Here is a 15,000-nt window from a genome sequence, read left to right on the forward strand (position 1 = left end):
TGTGAAACGTTACACAATTTATAACTCACAAATTATAACAAAACCTCAGGACGTGTTTTCATTAATTGTGCATATTTGTGCAACTAGAACTAGCATTTATGAAACATGCTCAAGCATTCTGTGGGTGGATCCTTATACTTTTCTTTGCAAATTAAATAAAAAAGTTCGATATCACCTCTGGCTCTCTTTTTTTCTTTACATGATGGTACATAATTAGCCTCTAATAGATTAAAGTTCTTTTTTCTTTTATTACTTTTACCAGTAGTACTTTTTACTTCTTCCGTCCGTGTGTTATCAATGACACTTTAGACGTTCGAAATTACCCCGCTTAGATTGTTCGTTATTTCCCCGCAGACGCAAACAAATGAAATACGATTAATTTATTTAGGTTGTATTAAAATACCCAAAATATAATACGTGTTAAAAACTCCTTGATTATGATACTATGCAACAACAACAACAAAAGAAGTTTCTATATTCATAGTTACTACAACAGGATGGTTTCTCAAGGTAAAAATTACATGTAGTTATCAGAAAAAGTTAGGATCAAGTTATTGGAAACAAAGACGCAGCTTCACTACTCCACGTCTGGAACTGAGTATGTGACCCTCTCTCAGCAGGCAAAAAGAAATTATCAACTATCTTTTTCTATCATGTTGTTTTGACCATGTTCGGAGTTACCCCGCGTTTGCCATTACACCACTCTCACCTATACATATATAGTTTTCGTAACTCTATTTTAATCTCTTACAACGCAAGCTTTGTCCCCTGTGCAAAGAAACAAGTTAAGCGTAGTACTACCACGCTTGGGCATTAAAGCTTCAAACTTATAGAGTGTGAGCTTTACCACTACACTTAAATAAAATGTTTTTGTTATTTAAAAAACTAAACAAGTTATTCTTTCCTTACTCTAATGAAAAGCTTTACACCAGCTAAGTTATTAAAAAAAAAAGTTAGAAATTGTGGAAATGAATATGTTGTGTGATTTTTATCAAAACTTTTTGCTCTAATATAAATAGTTTAGTTTTTAAAGTTAATGTAAATATTTCAGTTTTTTTTTCATATAAAAAATATAAAATAAATATTTTTAATTTAAAACATGAAATTAATTAAAAAATAACATTTTATCTACTCCTTAAAACTGTTTATTTGCTTTAATATTCTAATAAATTGTATATTGTTTTCACTGCTACTGGTTAAAAGTGTACCATGAATCATGTTTATATATGATTAAAACCAAATTATGATCCAATTGTGTTTACATATACTATTTTAATGCAACTTATTGTACAAAATTTACATTTTAAAATGGAGGAGATTTTTTTTTTTTTAGAAAGTTTTCCAAAATACTGAAATTTTAGATTGCAGTTAAGAGAATAAAGGAGAATTAGCCATATAACTGACTGGGGTACCAGGTTTTAGAGACCAAGTGTAAAAATTTGTTACTGACGTAAAAGTGAGAACATTATTTTAGGGCATATAAAACAAAGATCAGCATGCCTAACCTACTATTAGTTCTTGAAATCTTAGTACAAGCATTGTTAGAACTGAAAATATAATATATCAAACTTTTTTTGCTAAGTGAACTGTTTGGTAAAGTTAAATATTTATTAAATTTTAAAATTATACATTTTAGATTTGAAAAAATATTTAAAAGCTATGATATTTCAAAAGCTGAATCTCGACTGAAATCTCTTTGTAAAAAACTAGGCTATGATTTTCTGCTATACGATCGTTTTCATCATGTTATTGATGAAAATGATTGATCAGGAGAAAATTTTAAAGTATTTAACCAAGAATCATATGATGATAATTTGAAAAAGTCCAATAGTAAGGTAGTAAATTATTTTTCTTTATATATTGTTTCTTAATAATAATGGTTATCTATTAAATTTTTTTCTTTTCTTTTCGTTTTTTTAATCAGCACATTTAAAGTAACTTAATGTATTGAGTTTTAAGTTACAAGGTTATAAAGTAAAAGAAAAAAAAGGAGTTGAAAAATTGTGTAAATTTACAATAATTTATCGTTTCATAGTTATCAAACTTTTGTTGATTAGGGAAAGCAAAAGTCTCATATATGGCAACTCTTGTTTAACTAAATTGAAGATTGTGTAATAGTTTTTTTGATTAAGTTTGTTTTCAAGTCTTTACGAATTAAAGGAAGATAACTATCAACACTAAGATCACAGCTGAACTCAAATTAGTCTCACCATGGCCTACTATAAATACACAGCCGGGTTTGTTGGTTTTTACGGAAAAAATTAGGAGGCCAGTATTTTTTTTGTTGTAATTATTGAGTTTTCATAGAAAGTGCTGGAATAATAAAAATATAAATTATTAAAACAAATAAACAACTGTTTAAAATTCTTTTTCATTTAAAGTAATATAAACATTCATAAAATCACAATAAATTCTAAAATACTGTGAAATTAACAACAAGAAATACATTAATCATTATGCTTTCTTTTTGTTCTCGTTGATTTAAAAGCAACAATCGCGTCTTTTCTTTTTCCACCATTGATAATTATTTGCTTGTTGTTTAAGTATATGTTTATAATTATATCATTAATAAATATTATAGCATTATTAAAATGCTGAGGACACATGAAGATCCCTCCTCTTCCAAGATTTAGGAGCTTTCTTGCAGCATATCTGATATTATCAGCATTTAAAAATAAATTTTCTTGAGTTTAATCTAGTTTAGCAAAGCAATGGGATATATATGATGCAAGATGTTTCCCAGGTAATTGAAGCCCCCCCCCCCTCCTCTAGAGAGCAAATTTGTATACTCAACACAAATGGTGACCTTCTCATGATTTAATAACGCTTCACATTTAAAACAAACAAATTTTTTAGAGATTTTTTTCATAATAAATCCTGCAATGTAGGTTGCCACCTCCTTGCTGTCATCGTCTAAATCAATCTCTTCAAAATCATTTTCAAAATCGATTTCACATGAAAGATCTGGACTTGTCTCTGGTTTAAGATTTAAATCCCAGTAATTTATATCTTCTTTCATTATAGATTTAATTTGAAGTATTTTCTCAGAAGATTCAACTTCACATAAACCAACAAGAAAACGACCTTCACTTATTTGTACGATATTTTGAAAATCGACGTTCTAGAGGTTCACTTTGGAAACGACTTGTTAAAATGTAAGTATAACCTTCATTGAGTAAATCATCACACAAATCAGCAGAAAATTTTAATGTTTTTATCATAGCATTTGCTGTTTGCTTGCTAAGAGTAAACTTTCCACACTCCTTTAACTGTTTTATTTGCCATTCATTAATCCACTTCGAAAAACAACGTAAGAATTCAGGTTTTTTATCTTCCCTCACAACTGCATAACCAATATAGTTATTTGAATATTTTGACTTTGAATTCGATATTAAACACCAACTATTAATAAGGCGTAAAAATTCAGCTGCAGATAAATCTTGTGGAAAATAACTTTTAATGGCAGCTGACATCGTTTCATGAAAAACATTCAAAGCAAGAGGAACACTTTGCTTATCATTTTCTGGATATAAAGTTTGAAATGTGAGTTTATGTGCCTTACGTAAATTAGCACTAAGTTTTTCATCTTTTTTGTAAGTTTTATGGAGAAGATGCCAAGATATTTCACCAGCAGTAACTGAAATAGGATCATAAAGTCCATCGAAATGGAAAACAGGGAATATAAATCGCTTAGAATTAAGTAGATTATTTCGAATATTTTTTAAGAGATGAACACTATCATACATAAGGTAAACTATTTTTTCTTCGTACACAATAAAATCATCTTCTTCAGATTTACCAGTTCCGAAGCATTTAATCAACTGTCCATATCCTGATACATTTGTCGAATGATTGTCTCCAACTATTGAACGTACATTAAATCCTGCTAATTTCAAAACAGACAAACTTTCTTTAATTTCAAGGAAAACTGTATCTCCATTTATTTTTGTTTGTGGACAAGACTTTATGACATAAGGGATAGATTTTTTTAAACTCACAACCATAAAAACAAGGATACTTTTGAAAAAGTTACCATTTTTATCCAAAGCAACATATTTACCGCTACTATACTCACTACATTTCTGTAAATACATATCATCCAACATTAAAATACAGTCTAGGTCTACTTTTCCTTCCTCCAAAAGTAACTTAATAGCTTTTAAGGGTTCAATTCCTCCAGCTGCTAATTTTTTTTAAACTGACAATGACGGTAAAGGTATTTTTTCTTGTAATTGAGTGCATGCTTGCTTTGAAGTATAGCGTTGTAATAATGAAAAACGAAGAACTTCAGATGAATATGGTTTCCTGCCTTTCGGTTTATAATATTGGATACTATGAATTTCATCTAAAATAGTATTTTTTTTTTCTGCAACAAAAATACGCATATATGATGCAAGGTTTTCTAATATACTAATATTTTTAAGTAAATATTGGTTTTGCTTAAACCACTTTGGAAGAGGAATTTGACATCCATTGTGATGCAACTTTACATGCAAAGTAGAACCGACTTGTATTGATTCAATACAGGGAGCATTATCAATAGATGCCACATTAAAAATACAATAATATAAAACATGGGAGTCATATTTTTGAAAAATAAAGCCAACAGGACTTGAAGATGAATTTAACATTTCTAGGTCTTTGATAGAATCTTTTTCCATAAAAATATCTGATTCATCTTGAATGCTTGTGACACATCTAGTTGGAGATTTTCTTGATGGACCCGGAATAGATAATAACAGAGAAGGTGAAATTTTTTTTATTGCATCATTTGAATAAATAGTTGGTATCGAATGAAGATCATAAATAAGAGTCATTCTAACACCGTGCTTTAGAAATTTTGGATCAAAGTGTGCACTACAAACACCTGAATGTTCTGTAGGAAACCAATTTTTTCTATTAACAAACTTAATCCATTTTTTTCTTAACTCAGGTCTTTTAAGAGCATCAGGAAACGCAAAAACACTATTTTCTTTGTCATAAACTGTTGTTTCTGAAGTCAATTTTAGAGTATTCACATTTGTATTTGATGATTTACTTTTGTATCCACTGCAACAGTATATCACTGCACACTTGTTTGGCATTGTATTAAGAATTCTAGGTTTGAAAATAAAAGTAATTCTTACATTTTTGAAGCACAATAAAAATAATCATATCTCAAAAGCGACAAGCTGTTATAAATGTGTCCAATTGAAATATTGTATTTATATTGTTACTTAATTAAAATCTTATTTAAAACATCAAAATTAACAAGTTCCTCATAACTAAACTCATAATAAAATTCATATATAATCAAAAAATACTATATATAACAAGAAAAGCAAAGTCTTCTGTTTAAAGATATCGTTTATTACAGCAAATAAAACTGGCCTCCTAATTTTTTCCGTAAAAACCAACAAACCCGGCCGCGTATTTATAATAGGCCACGGTCTCACTAATAGCAAGTAGGTCTGGTGAATTTTTGCAAGAGATTAGACTCAACAGCAGAAGTTACTTTGAAATTCATGAATATTAGTGAATGATAAATTTAGAGAACTTGGTGATGACAATGGTATTTTTTGTTTTATAGTTTTGTATTTTATAGTTCAAGAACTTGACTTAAAGCACGTTTATTACTCAGTAAACTATCTAATAGTCAAAGCATTTTCCTCATTACTATTAATAAACCCTAAGCCGTAAAAAAAGCTGCAAATGCTCTGATAACTAATAGTGCAATAGCTCACTTAATTCAATTCGTCAATTAATTTTTTTTTAAAACCCCTAAAAAAAACTTAATTCATAAATGATTTTTGATAAGTAAATTATAAAGAATTGATTTTTACTAAGTTTAATTTAAGTAAGAAATAATTTACCTGTTTTTAATATTAAATAAAATGAGTTTATTATATATATAAAAGTATCAAACAAACAAATGAACTATAAAACAATTTAATTTTGCAAAAAATTTCTCAAAATTTTCACCCTATTCTGAAATATTTTTAACTAACAGTGTTTTTAAAAATATCTTTAATTTTTATTTGTAGAAAAAAAATCATAGATTAACAGGATTGATTGCAACACATCAAAATTACAATATATAATAAAATATATATGATTTTTTTTTATGCATAATGACATTTGTCATTTTGAAATCTTACTGCGATCGATCTATTTTTTTTATTGTTTTCAGGTAATTTTTTGCCAACTCGATGCGCCCTTTCAATTTCAAAGTTTCCGTGTAGTTGAAATTTATTATATAAAAACTCCCTTACTTTATTTTCACCGTCTTCCCAACTTTCATTTTCAATTTCTTCAATCTCGCAGAATCTTAAGTTGTTGCGTCGACTTCTGCCTTCAAGTTCTGCCAACTTGTTAATCATTTTAGTATTTGCATATTCATTTATCAATGATGTTTTGATGTTTGATGATCAGTAACTATTTTATCATATTTGTTACTCACAAATTCAACAGCTTTATTAAGTTTGCGTAATTCCATTTTTAGTTCCTTGTTCTCGTCAATCACTGAGTTTGTTTTCAAGTTTTTCAATTCTATCATTAAACATCTTCATAATAGTATTTTCATGAATTTCCAAAATATCTTTTAATTGTGCAGATGTAAAATTTTTAGTAGCCATTTTGAAATTTTTTTTTTTTTTTTTTTTGCAAATTTATTTTATAAATATATATATTTCTTTAATTTATTATATAAATATTATATAAATATATTATTTTATCATATAATTAGGGGCCTCGATAAGAGATTGAGAATCGAGAGTTTTTTGTTTTTTTTTGGGGTACGATAAAGTTACCAGTTGCTCTTGTGTTAAACTTATTGGTAATTGAATGAAAGAAGTTTTCTGTAAATCGTGAAGGAACTAATCCCATTTTATATTTCAGCATAAATAGTATATAAGCATTGATATTAATTTGATAAAAGTTTAGCGCTTTAATTTCTTTTAATAGAAGTTTAGCATGTGTAAGTTTGTTTTTATGATATACTATTCAAAAAGTATGTTTCTGCCGTCGATAAAGAGACATTAATTTTGTCTTGTGCGTGCCAAGCAATTTTAGCGTATGTAAGATAAATATGTATAAACGAAAAGTAAAGAATTTTTAAGTTTTTTTGTGATAAAAATGGTCTAGCTTTGAAAAGTAAACCAAGATTTTTAGATATTTGAGTGTTGATAGCCTTTATTTGGGCTGTACAAGAAACATTTTTGTCCATAACCACTCTTAGAAATTTAGTTGTTTGGCTTCTTTCGATATTGTTGAAACCGATACTTAGAGAGGGAAGAATCGATGGAAGTGCCTTATTTTTGTTGCTTTGAATGAAATAAAATATAATAATTTTTTTTGTATGTTTATTGATAACTTATTAGCACTGAACCATGTTTGAAGTTGTTGAAGCTCAAGGTTGACCTTGTTAAAAGGGTCATCAAGAGAAGAAGATGAATAAAACAGATTTATATCATCTGCAAACATTATGCAATCAAGATTTGTAGAGGCTTTAGGAAGGTGATTAATTTATATAAGAAACAAGAAGGGGTAAAAAATTGATCACTGTAAAACGCCACATTTTGATTTTAACAGCTTTGAATTAGAAATATCGTCCATATTAACTCATTGTTGCCTATTATTTAAATAACTGGTGAACCATTTAATAGTTTTGTTTTTTATACCATATTTATTCATTTTTTCAATCAGAATTCTACGGTTGATTGTATGAAAAGACTTTGTCAGATCAATAAAGACTCCCAATACAATCTTTTATTAAAATATGAGCAGATATTGTTGATGAAATATTGTTTCAAGTTCTATGACTGCATGTTCCGTTGAATGATTCGTTAAAAAGCCGTTCTGATATTCGCTTATAATTTTGTTTTTTGTTAGATATTTATATAGTCTATTGAAGATTATTCGTTCAAGAAGCTTGAAGAATACTGAAAGAATTGAGATAGGTCTATAATTAGTTAGTGATGCTGTGTCTCCAGTTTAAGTATTAGTAAAGTTTTTGCTATCTTTAATTTTTCTGGAAAAGCTCCTGTTCGAATTGATGAATTAAAAATATTAAAAAGAGGATCTTTTATAAAGGGTAAAATATCTATTACTACATTGCTGGAAATATCATCGATACCTGGAGCTTTGTTTTTTTAGTGACATTTTTTGATTCTTTGAATTCCTCTAACTTTAGATCATTTTCAGGATGTATGCTAGTATGATCTGTAAAATAGTTATTAAATGATTTGTTCGAATTATTTATTTGTGATGCTAGGTTTGGGCCAACATTAACCAAAAAATTACTAAATTTTTCGGAGAGATGTTTCTTTATCTGTATACTCAAATCCATTTTCTTAGATTCTAGAGGGTAAAGTTTCTGATTTTAATTTAGTTTTACTAATAATTTCCTTCATAATATCCCATGTTTAATACTACCAATATGTTTTTGTAACTATTTGGAAAAATACATTTTTTTAGATTTAATTTTTAATTTTTTTTTATATATATTTTAATTTTTGCATTCTTTAATGAGGTTAAGTATTGTGCAAGTGAAACAAAAATCGGGAAGTTCATGGGAAATTTTTCACCTTGAGGATAGCGAAGAAGATATTGATGAAGAAGTAAATTTTGAGAAGCCAATGAAAAAAGAGATGTACAAAACTATTTGTAAATAAATGAACTAAGCAACCGTGGCGCAGTGGTTAGAGTTCTGGCTCAGAGCCCAGAGGTCCTAGGTTCGACGCCAGCTCTAGCCCAACAAGCGACATTGGTACGGAAGGAGGTGTGAACTTCCTGTTAAATGCTCTCCGCGGTGCTCTGTGATAAGACCGTAAAGACTTTTGGGAGCGCCTAAAATAACTACTAAAGAAAAAAAAACAAACTATAAGGTTGTCGGGAAACATCCCGAACACGCTGATAATATAATCAAGTATTAAAAAAAACCAGTCTTTTCAAAGATAGTGGTGTGCAAATAATAAATTCCCAACATCAGTTTATGATTTTTTTTTAACCATTCGGCCAACTAGGGCTGAAATCAAAAGAGCATTTTCTGCTACCAGGTATTATTTAAAAAAAAGCTGGGATGCAGAATGAACGACAAATCTCTGGACTCTATCTGTTTTTATGAGGCTACTTCCATGAAATAGGAGGAATAATTTTACCAAATATATCGATAAACCTCGATGCTTTTCTAGTTTTTTTTACTTCTAGTTTTTTTTACCTACCAAGCAATGAGCTATGCAGTTGTCTCAGTCTTGTTATTTAATCCTAAGTTTTAACACAGGGGTCCATTTCTGGGCTGCTTGGCAGAACTATTTCGTTTACCCTTAAATTATAAAGTTTTTCGTGATTTGTAAATTTAATTATTTTGCTTTATAAGTAACTGAAGTTGTTTATACCGGTTAGCAGACGTTAACATAACTCCAAAGTAGGTCGATGTTTTCGCTTACCGTATTTTTTTTTATTTTGCCGCATTAACAAGTTTTTATTTTATTTTGGCTCATAAATAAATAAAACAAACGTGGGTTGGCTCATACTGTTTGCGTTAATGAAAAATAATATATATATATATATATATATATATATATATATATATATATATATATATATATATATATATATATATATATATATATATATATATATATATATATATATATATATATATATATATAATTTTAACAGAGGTAAGAAATGTTATTTTTAATGCAAAATAATGCTAATAAATATTAGGCATTTTATTTTATAACTATTGTAAAGTAAAGTTGTCATGTTTTTAAAATTGAAAACTAATATGTTAAAATCCTTTTTTTTTTTTAGTGATGTGGGGCAAAGCTATTTTACATTGTACTTTTAGATATGATTTTAATAGTTAAACCTCTGAAAGATGTTTATCTTTTAAATCATTAAGTAACTGTAATACTTATTTTTATTTTAAAACGTTTCTGAATTAACATTTTATCAAGTTAATATTATTAAATGCCTTTTCAAGCTCAAATGCCCCCTTCAAGCAATCAGAGAGTGTTGGCTTCTTATCAAAACAAGAATACAAGAGCTAATATCTTTATACCCTTTATAATTCACTTTAAACTAGTAATCATTTCAAATATCTACAAAGGCAAAAAGTATTTGATCAAGTTTAAAAAAAATTAGTTTTAGTTTATTTCACAGACGTTTTTATAGAAGTTTTTGTTTATTTTATAGAACAAAGCTAATAAATTTTAAAAGAGTTAACGAAAAAGATATTTTACTGTACTACAAGATATTTTAAGCCATTCTTGTAAATTAGCATGACAGCTTCATTGTAAAGCTATTTTGCTTTTTTTTTTTAAATTCTTTTCAATTAAAAAGGCTAGAAAAAAGTTTTGTTTGTTTTTTTCTGGGAAAGCGCTAACAACATCTTTTGCTATTTACTTGTTACAGTGGACAATTCTACTTTGTGATGGACTAAAAATAAATATTTATTTTCCAAAAAACAAAATTAAAAAAATTCCAATACAAACAAAAAATGATGACAGCAGAAAAACTGTTTGCCTATTGTACAATAGGCAAACAGTTTTTTTGCTGTCATCATTTATTTTTATTTATTTTTACAATAAGCGACTAGATTTCAAATTTAAAGAATCTTTTTGATGTTGTCCTCTATCTTTCTTGAGCATTTCAAATGCTTTTACTGTCTTCTTAATTAGTTTCTCAGCTATTGGCAGTGATACACTTCTGGCTTGCAATACATCTAAAAGAAGAGAAATTTCAATAAGTATATCTAGCATGAGTGCCAAGTCATGTAAGAAGTATTTGGTAGACATCCATGCAGTCATTCCTAAAACTTTGCATCACTGCAGAAAAATCCATGCAGAGCAGGATAATTTCCCCACATGGCTTGTGCTGCTCTCAAACTACATGCAGCCTATCTTGGCCCGAAAACTCTGCCTATTTTCAAGATCTCCTGTCCCAGCTGCTGAGAAATACTGTACAGCTGCATTTGATTTTTGTTTGAATGGTGAAAGATTGAATATATCTTATCCATAAAGATTTTGAAGTGATTAACTTGTTTTATTTCCTTTATGGCATCATCCAAAACAAGTTACAACTGATGGTTTAAGCAATGCCAAAGTATAATGTTAGGAAAATTTTTCTTCAGTCTAACACCATGCGGTATTGGTGTAGTGGTAAAGCGCTCGCCTCATAAGTGAGAGGTTCTGAGTTCGATCCCCACCACGTCCCTGGTAGTACCGCGCTCAACTTGTTCATCCGCGCAGCGGCCTTGTTCGTCGAGGTTCGTGTTTCGGAGTTATAGAGTTGAGAGAGGGTTATAACCACTATTAAGTAGCCTCCTCATCTATAGTGGCCTTCTTGGCCTTGAGGAGGCAAATAACAAAAGAAAAAAAAAGAAAAAAAAAAAACACTCACACCTGATGATTGTCCAAGCATCACACTGGCCCCATCTGAGCAAAAAACAATGAAATTCTTTTTCAAAAAAAAACCATACCAAAACCAACACTACTTAACATTTCTACTAAACACCTGTGTATGTTTTCTCCTCCTTGTCCTTCAAGTTCCACAAGTCCCAGGAAAATCATTGGAGACAGCTCATTATCTTCCACTTTCACATAGATGATAAGAACAAGCTTACTTGATATTGTAGAAGCTTCATTGACAATGACATATTTTACGGCCTTCTTCCATAATCTTTGAAAATATTTGACCTCTAATGTCTTTTGCAGTGTGAGATACTATTTTTACTGCAGTTTTGCAGGGATGAAGGCAGAAACCTTTTTGCTAAACTATACACTGTGTTGAAAACTTTGCATGTTGAACTGATGTACTTCTCATTAGCTTTATCAATGCTTTTGCTAATGGTATCATATTTAAAGGCATCAACTTGATTTACACAAATTGCATGAGCCTTGCATGTAAAATGTTCATTCATTTTCTTTCTGAGGGAAATTTGCTGGGTTGTTTTGTTCTTCCCTGATGCTAATACTTGACACTTTTTCCATTCTATTGAAATATGTATGCTTTTCATATTCAGAGAATCAAATTTTCCACAATGCAAGCAACCAATTTTTTTGTCCTGCATAATTATTCCATCATATTTTTGTTTAAATGAATTATGCTGCTTCATACTCCAGCAGTCTGGAAGTTGTTTTTCTTGCTGGACAGTGTTGGGAGCTGAGGTGGTACTCATTTCTTCCTGCAGCATAGTATCCTGAGACGAATCAGCATTTTTCTTTTGCAGCACTGCATTAGGAACTAATATGGTATCTGTTTCTTCTTCTATCATAGCATCATGCAGGGATGCAGTATCAGTAGCAGTCTCATCCAGAGTACCTTACTTTCTGTCCAAAGTGGAACATGCTCTGCTGTCTCTTCATTTTCAATATTTATTCTGAAAAATACTAATTTAAGACTCTTTCACATTGTGGCGATCATAATGTCTATCGAACACTATCTAACATTGTTAGTTTTGGATCTCATATCGATTCAAACTATTATTTATGAAATAATAACTTACTTTATTAAAGTTGTCTTCAATATTTTGATGTAATAATGTGTAATATCCAATATTTGTAATTTTAAGAGATTATTTGTGTTTTGTCTTTGTCAGGGAAGCCATTTTTGTTGTGTGACGACTCCGAGTAATTAAATATTGCGAGAGCGCTATATTTCGTTACGTTTTCTGAGAATTTAGTAACAGGTTCGCAGAGTATGTTACTGTCCAGGAACCAGTGCGAACCAGCTGAATCCCACCACTATTTTCATCTTACCATAAAATGAAAAGAGAATAACTTGGGTTTGAGTATTAATATCATCTATTATATTCTTTTACTTTTAGCTAAAAATTTTAATCTTAAATTTGCATATTTTAATATGGAAACCATTTTTTAATGTCAACAATAAACAAAATTATTCTTACCTTAGATTTTTTTTTTCTTTCCTAAACTGTTAGTTAATGATCAATAGAGTAAATTTCAGATCTTGAAAATTACTAAATTAAAACCATTTTGCAACAGTATCCAACAAACTGTTTCTCAACAGTATCCACACTAAAATGAAATAATGTTGATAAATATAAAGAGATATTCAACAGAAAAAAGTTATAAAGGTTTTGTTAATTAAAAAAAATTTACTGTGAATTTTTGTTTTTTCATTATAATACAAATCATATAGATTTGTATTATAATGAAAAAAATATTTACATAAAAAACTTAACTTGCTTCAGTTACTCTGTTACAAGCAAATGAATGTTCAGATAGAACAATGTTTTTAAGTATATGTGGCTATGAAAATAATCGGGTTTTTTTAGGCATTATTTATTCTATTGCATTGTCTGTCATTATTTCTTTTGGGAAAGATGTTTCAATGAAAAGTCAAGAATAATTTATAATTAAAGTCTAAAATAAAATAGATATTAAAAATTATTAAAACTAAAAATATTAAAAAAAAAACATACATAAAGGAAGGTTACTAACAGGGTCGCCGAGAGCCCTCACGCTGCCTGGGACAGCGCGACAGCTCTCTGCGACCCTGTTAGTCTCTGTTAGACCCTGATTGGCACCCTTATTTATCAAAATTTCCCGATATTACAGATGAAGAAAGCTTTTTTTTTTTAGGTACCTCTTTTTTATTTCATTCCCCCCCCCCCCTCTAGACGGCCCTGGTTACTAATATTCTGTAAAACTAGTTTTCAAGAAAATTTGACTGAAAAACCAAAAGGAAAGAAAAATAAGTATGTAAATTGAAGCCAATTACTAATTACAAATCTATATACTAATTAAATTAGTATATGGACTTGTTCTAATTAGTACTTGACTTCAATAGACATACTTATTTTTTATATTATTTATTATATGTTTTTGTTCTAATTATAATCTTGTTCTAATAATTATTAGAACAAAAAGAAAACACATATATAATAAATAATATCTTTGTTTATTGCACAACAGGCAAGTTCAGATTTTGTGATGACTGTGACTACAAAACCATTTTCTGCATGAAGTAGTGTTTTCCTTAAGTAACACAAAAAAAAAACAGTCATTTCTGTTTGGGAAAATATTTAGACAGAATAAAAAAAATTAAGGTCTTCAGGTTTTTAATAAATTGTAAATTTTTGTGTCCGGGTACACCAAACTTTCATTTAGATCTTCCTTTACATATTAAGCTTCCTTTACATATAAAGCTAATTGCATAAGGTATTAATAATTAGTATTAATTTATATAACAAACCATTAGTTTCTTACCAAGTTGTACCAATCTTGATATTTCCAAAATTTATCTTTGTTTTCAAAAGAAATATTGTTTATTTTTTCGCATTCCTTATAACATAAGTATAATATTGAGCCATTTGCCTACATATTAAAATGATTTGTAACATTGAGCTATTTGCCTACAAATAATAATTTTTTTAACCTAACTGGTATGCTAATGCTTGTCTCTATTATTCCTTTCATGCACTCCATATTTCTTTATATATATATATATATATATATATATATATATATATATATATATATATATATATATATATATATATATATATATATATATATATATATATATATATATATATATTTATATATATATCTTTATATATATATATATATATTATTGCATGAAATTTGAAATGTGTTGATGAATTTAAATTTAGATAAGAATAGTAAACAGAATATTTTACCAACTCATTGGTCCCAGCAATGAGTTAGTAAAATATTTTCAATTGAGGGCTGAGTGGGCCAAAAATTAGGGGTTCCAACCACCACAATTCTTTGCAAAACATTCTTATTTGAGATAACCACGAACATACAAAAGTTTAAAGTTTGCACAGTGTCTTTAAGTGCCAAAAGTCAAACATGTAATACAAAACACCCTAAATATTGTGACAGAAAACTCATCTGACAGAATCCAAATCATCCTGCAAAAACAGTACAGTTTTAATTTAAATTTCTTTGGAGAGCATTTACGCCTTGTATTATTATTATTTTTTTTTTGTTAATTCACCATTCACCTCCTCAAGGCCGAGAAGGC

The 15,000-nt window shown here is 28.8% G+C and overlaps 1 long non-coding RNA gene across 1 annotated transcript in view; it reads right to left on the reverse strand.

The window, feature by feature from the left end:
• Positions 1-15,000, reverse strand: part of LOC136074780 (uncharacterized) — a 24,839-nt gene that overhangs the window by 7,614 nt on the left and 2,225 nt on the right. The window lies entirely within an intron of this gene.

Source organism: Hydra vulgaris, chromosome 01 (genome assembly GCF_038396675.1).
Source record: "Hydra vulgaris chromosome 01, alternate assembly HydraT2T_AEP".
In the NCBI taxonomy this organism is placed as follows: Eukaryota; Metazoa; Cnidaria; class Hydrozoa; order Anthoathecata; family Hydridae; genus Hydra; species Hydra vulgaris.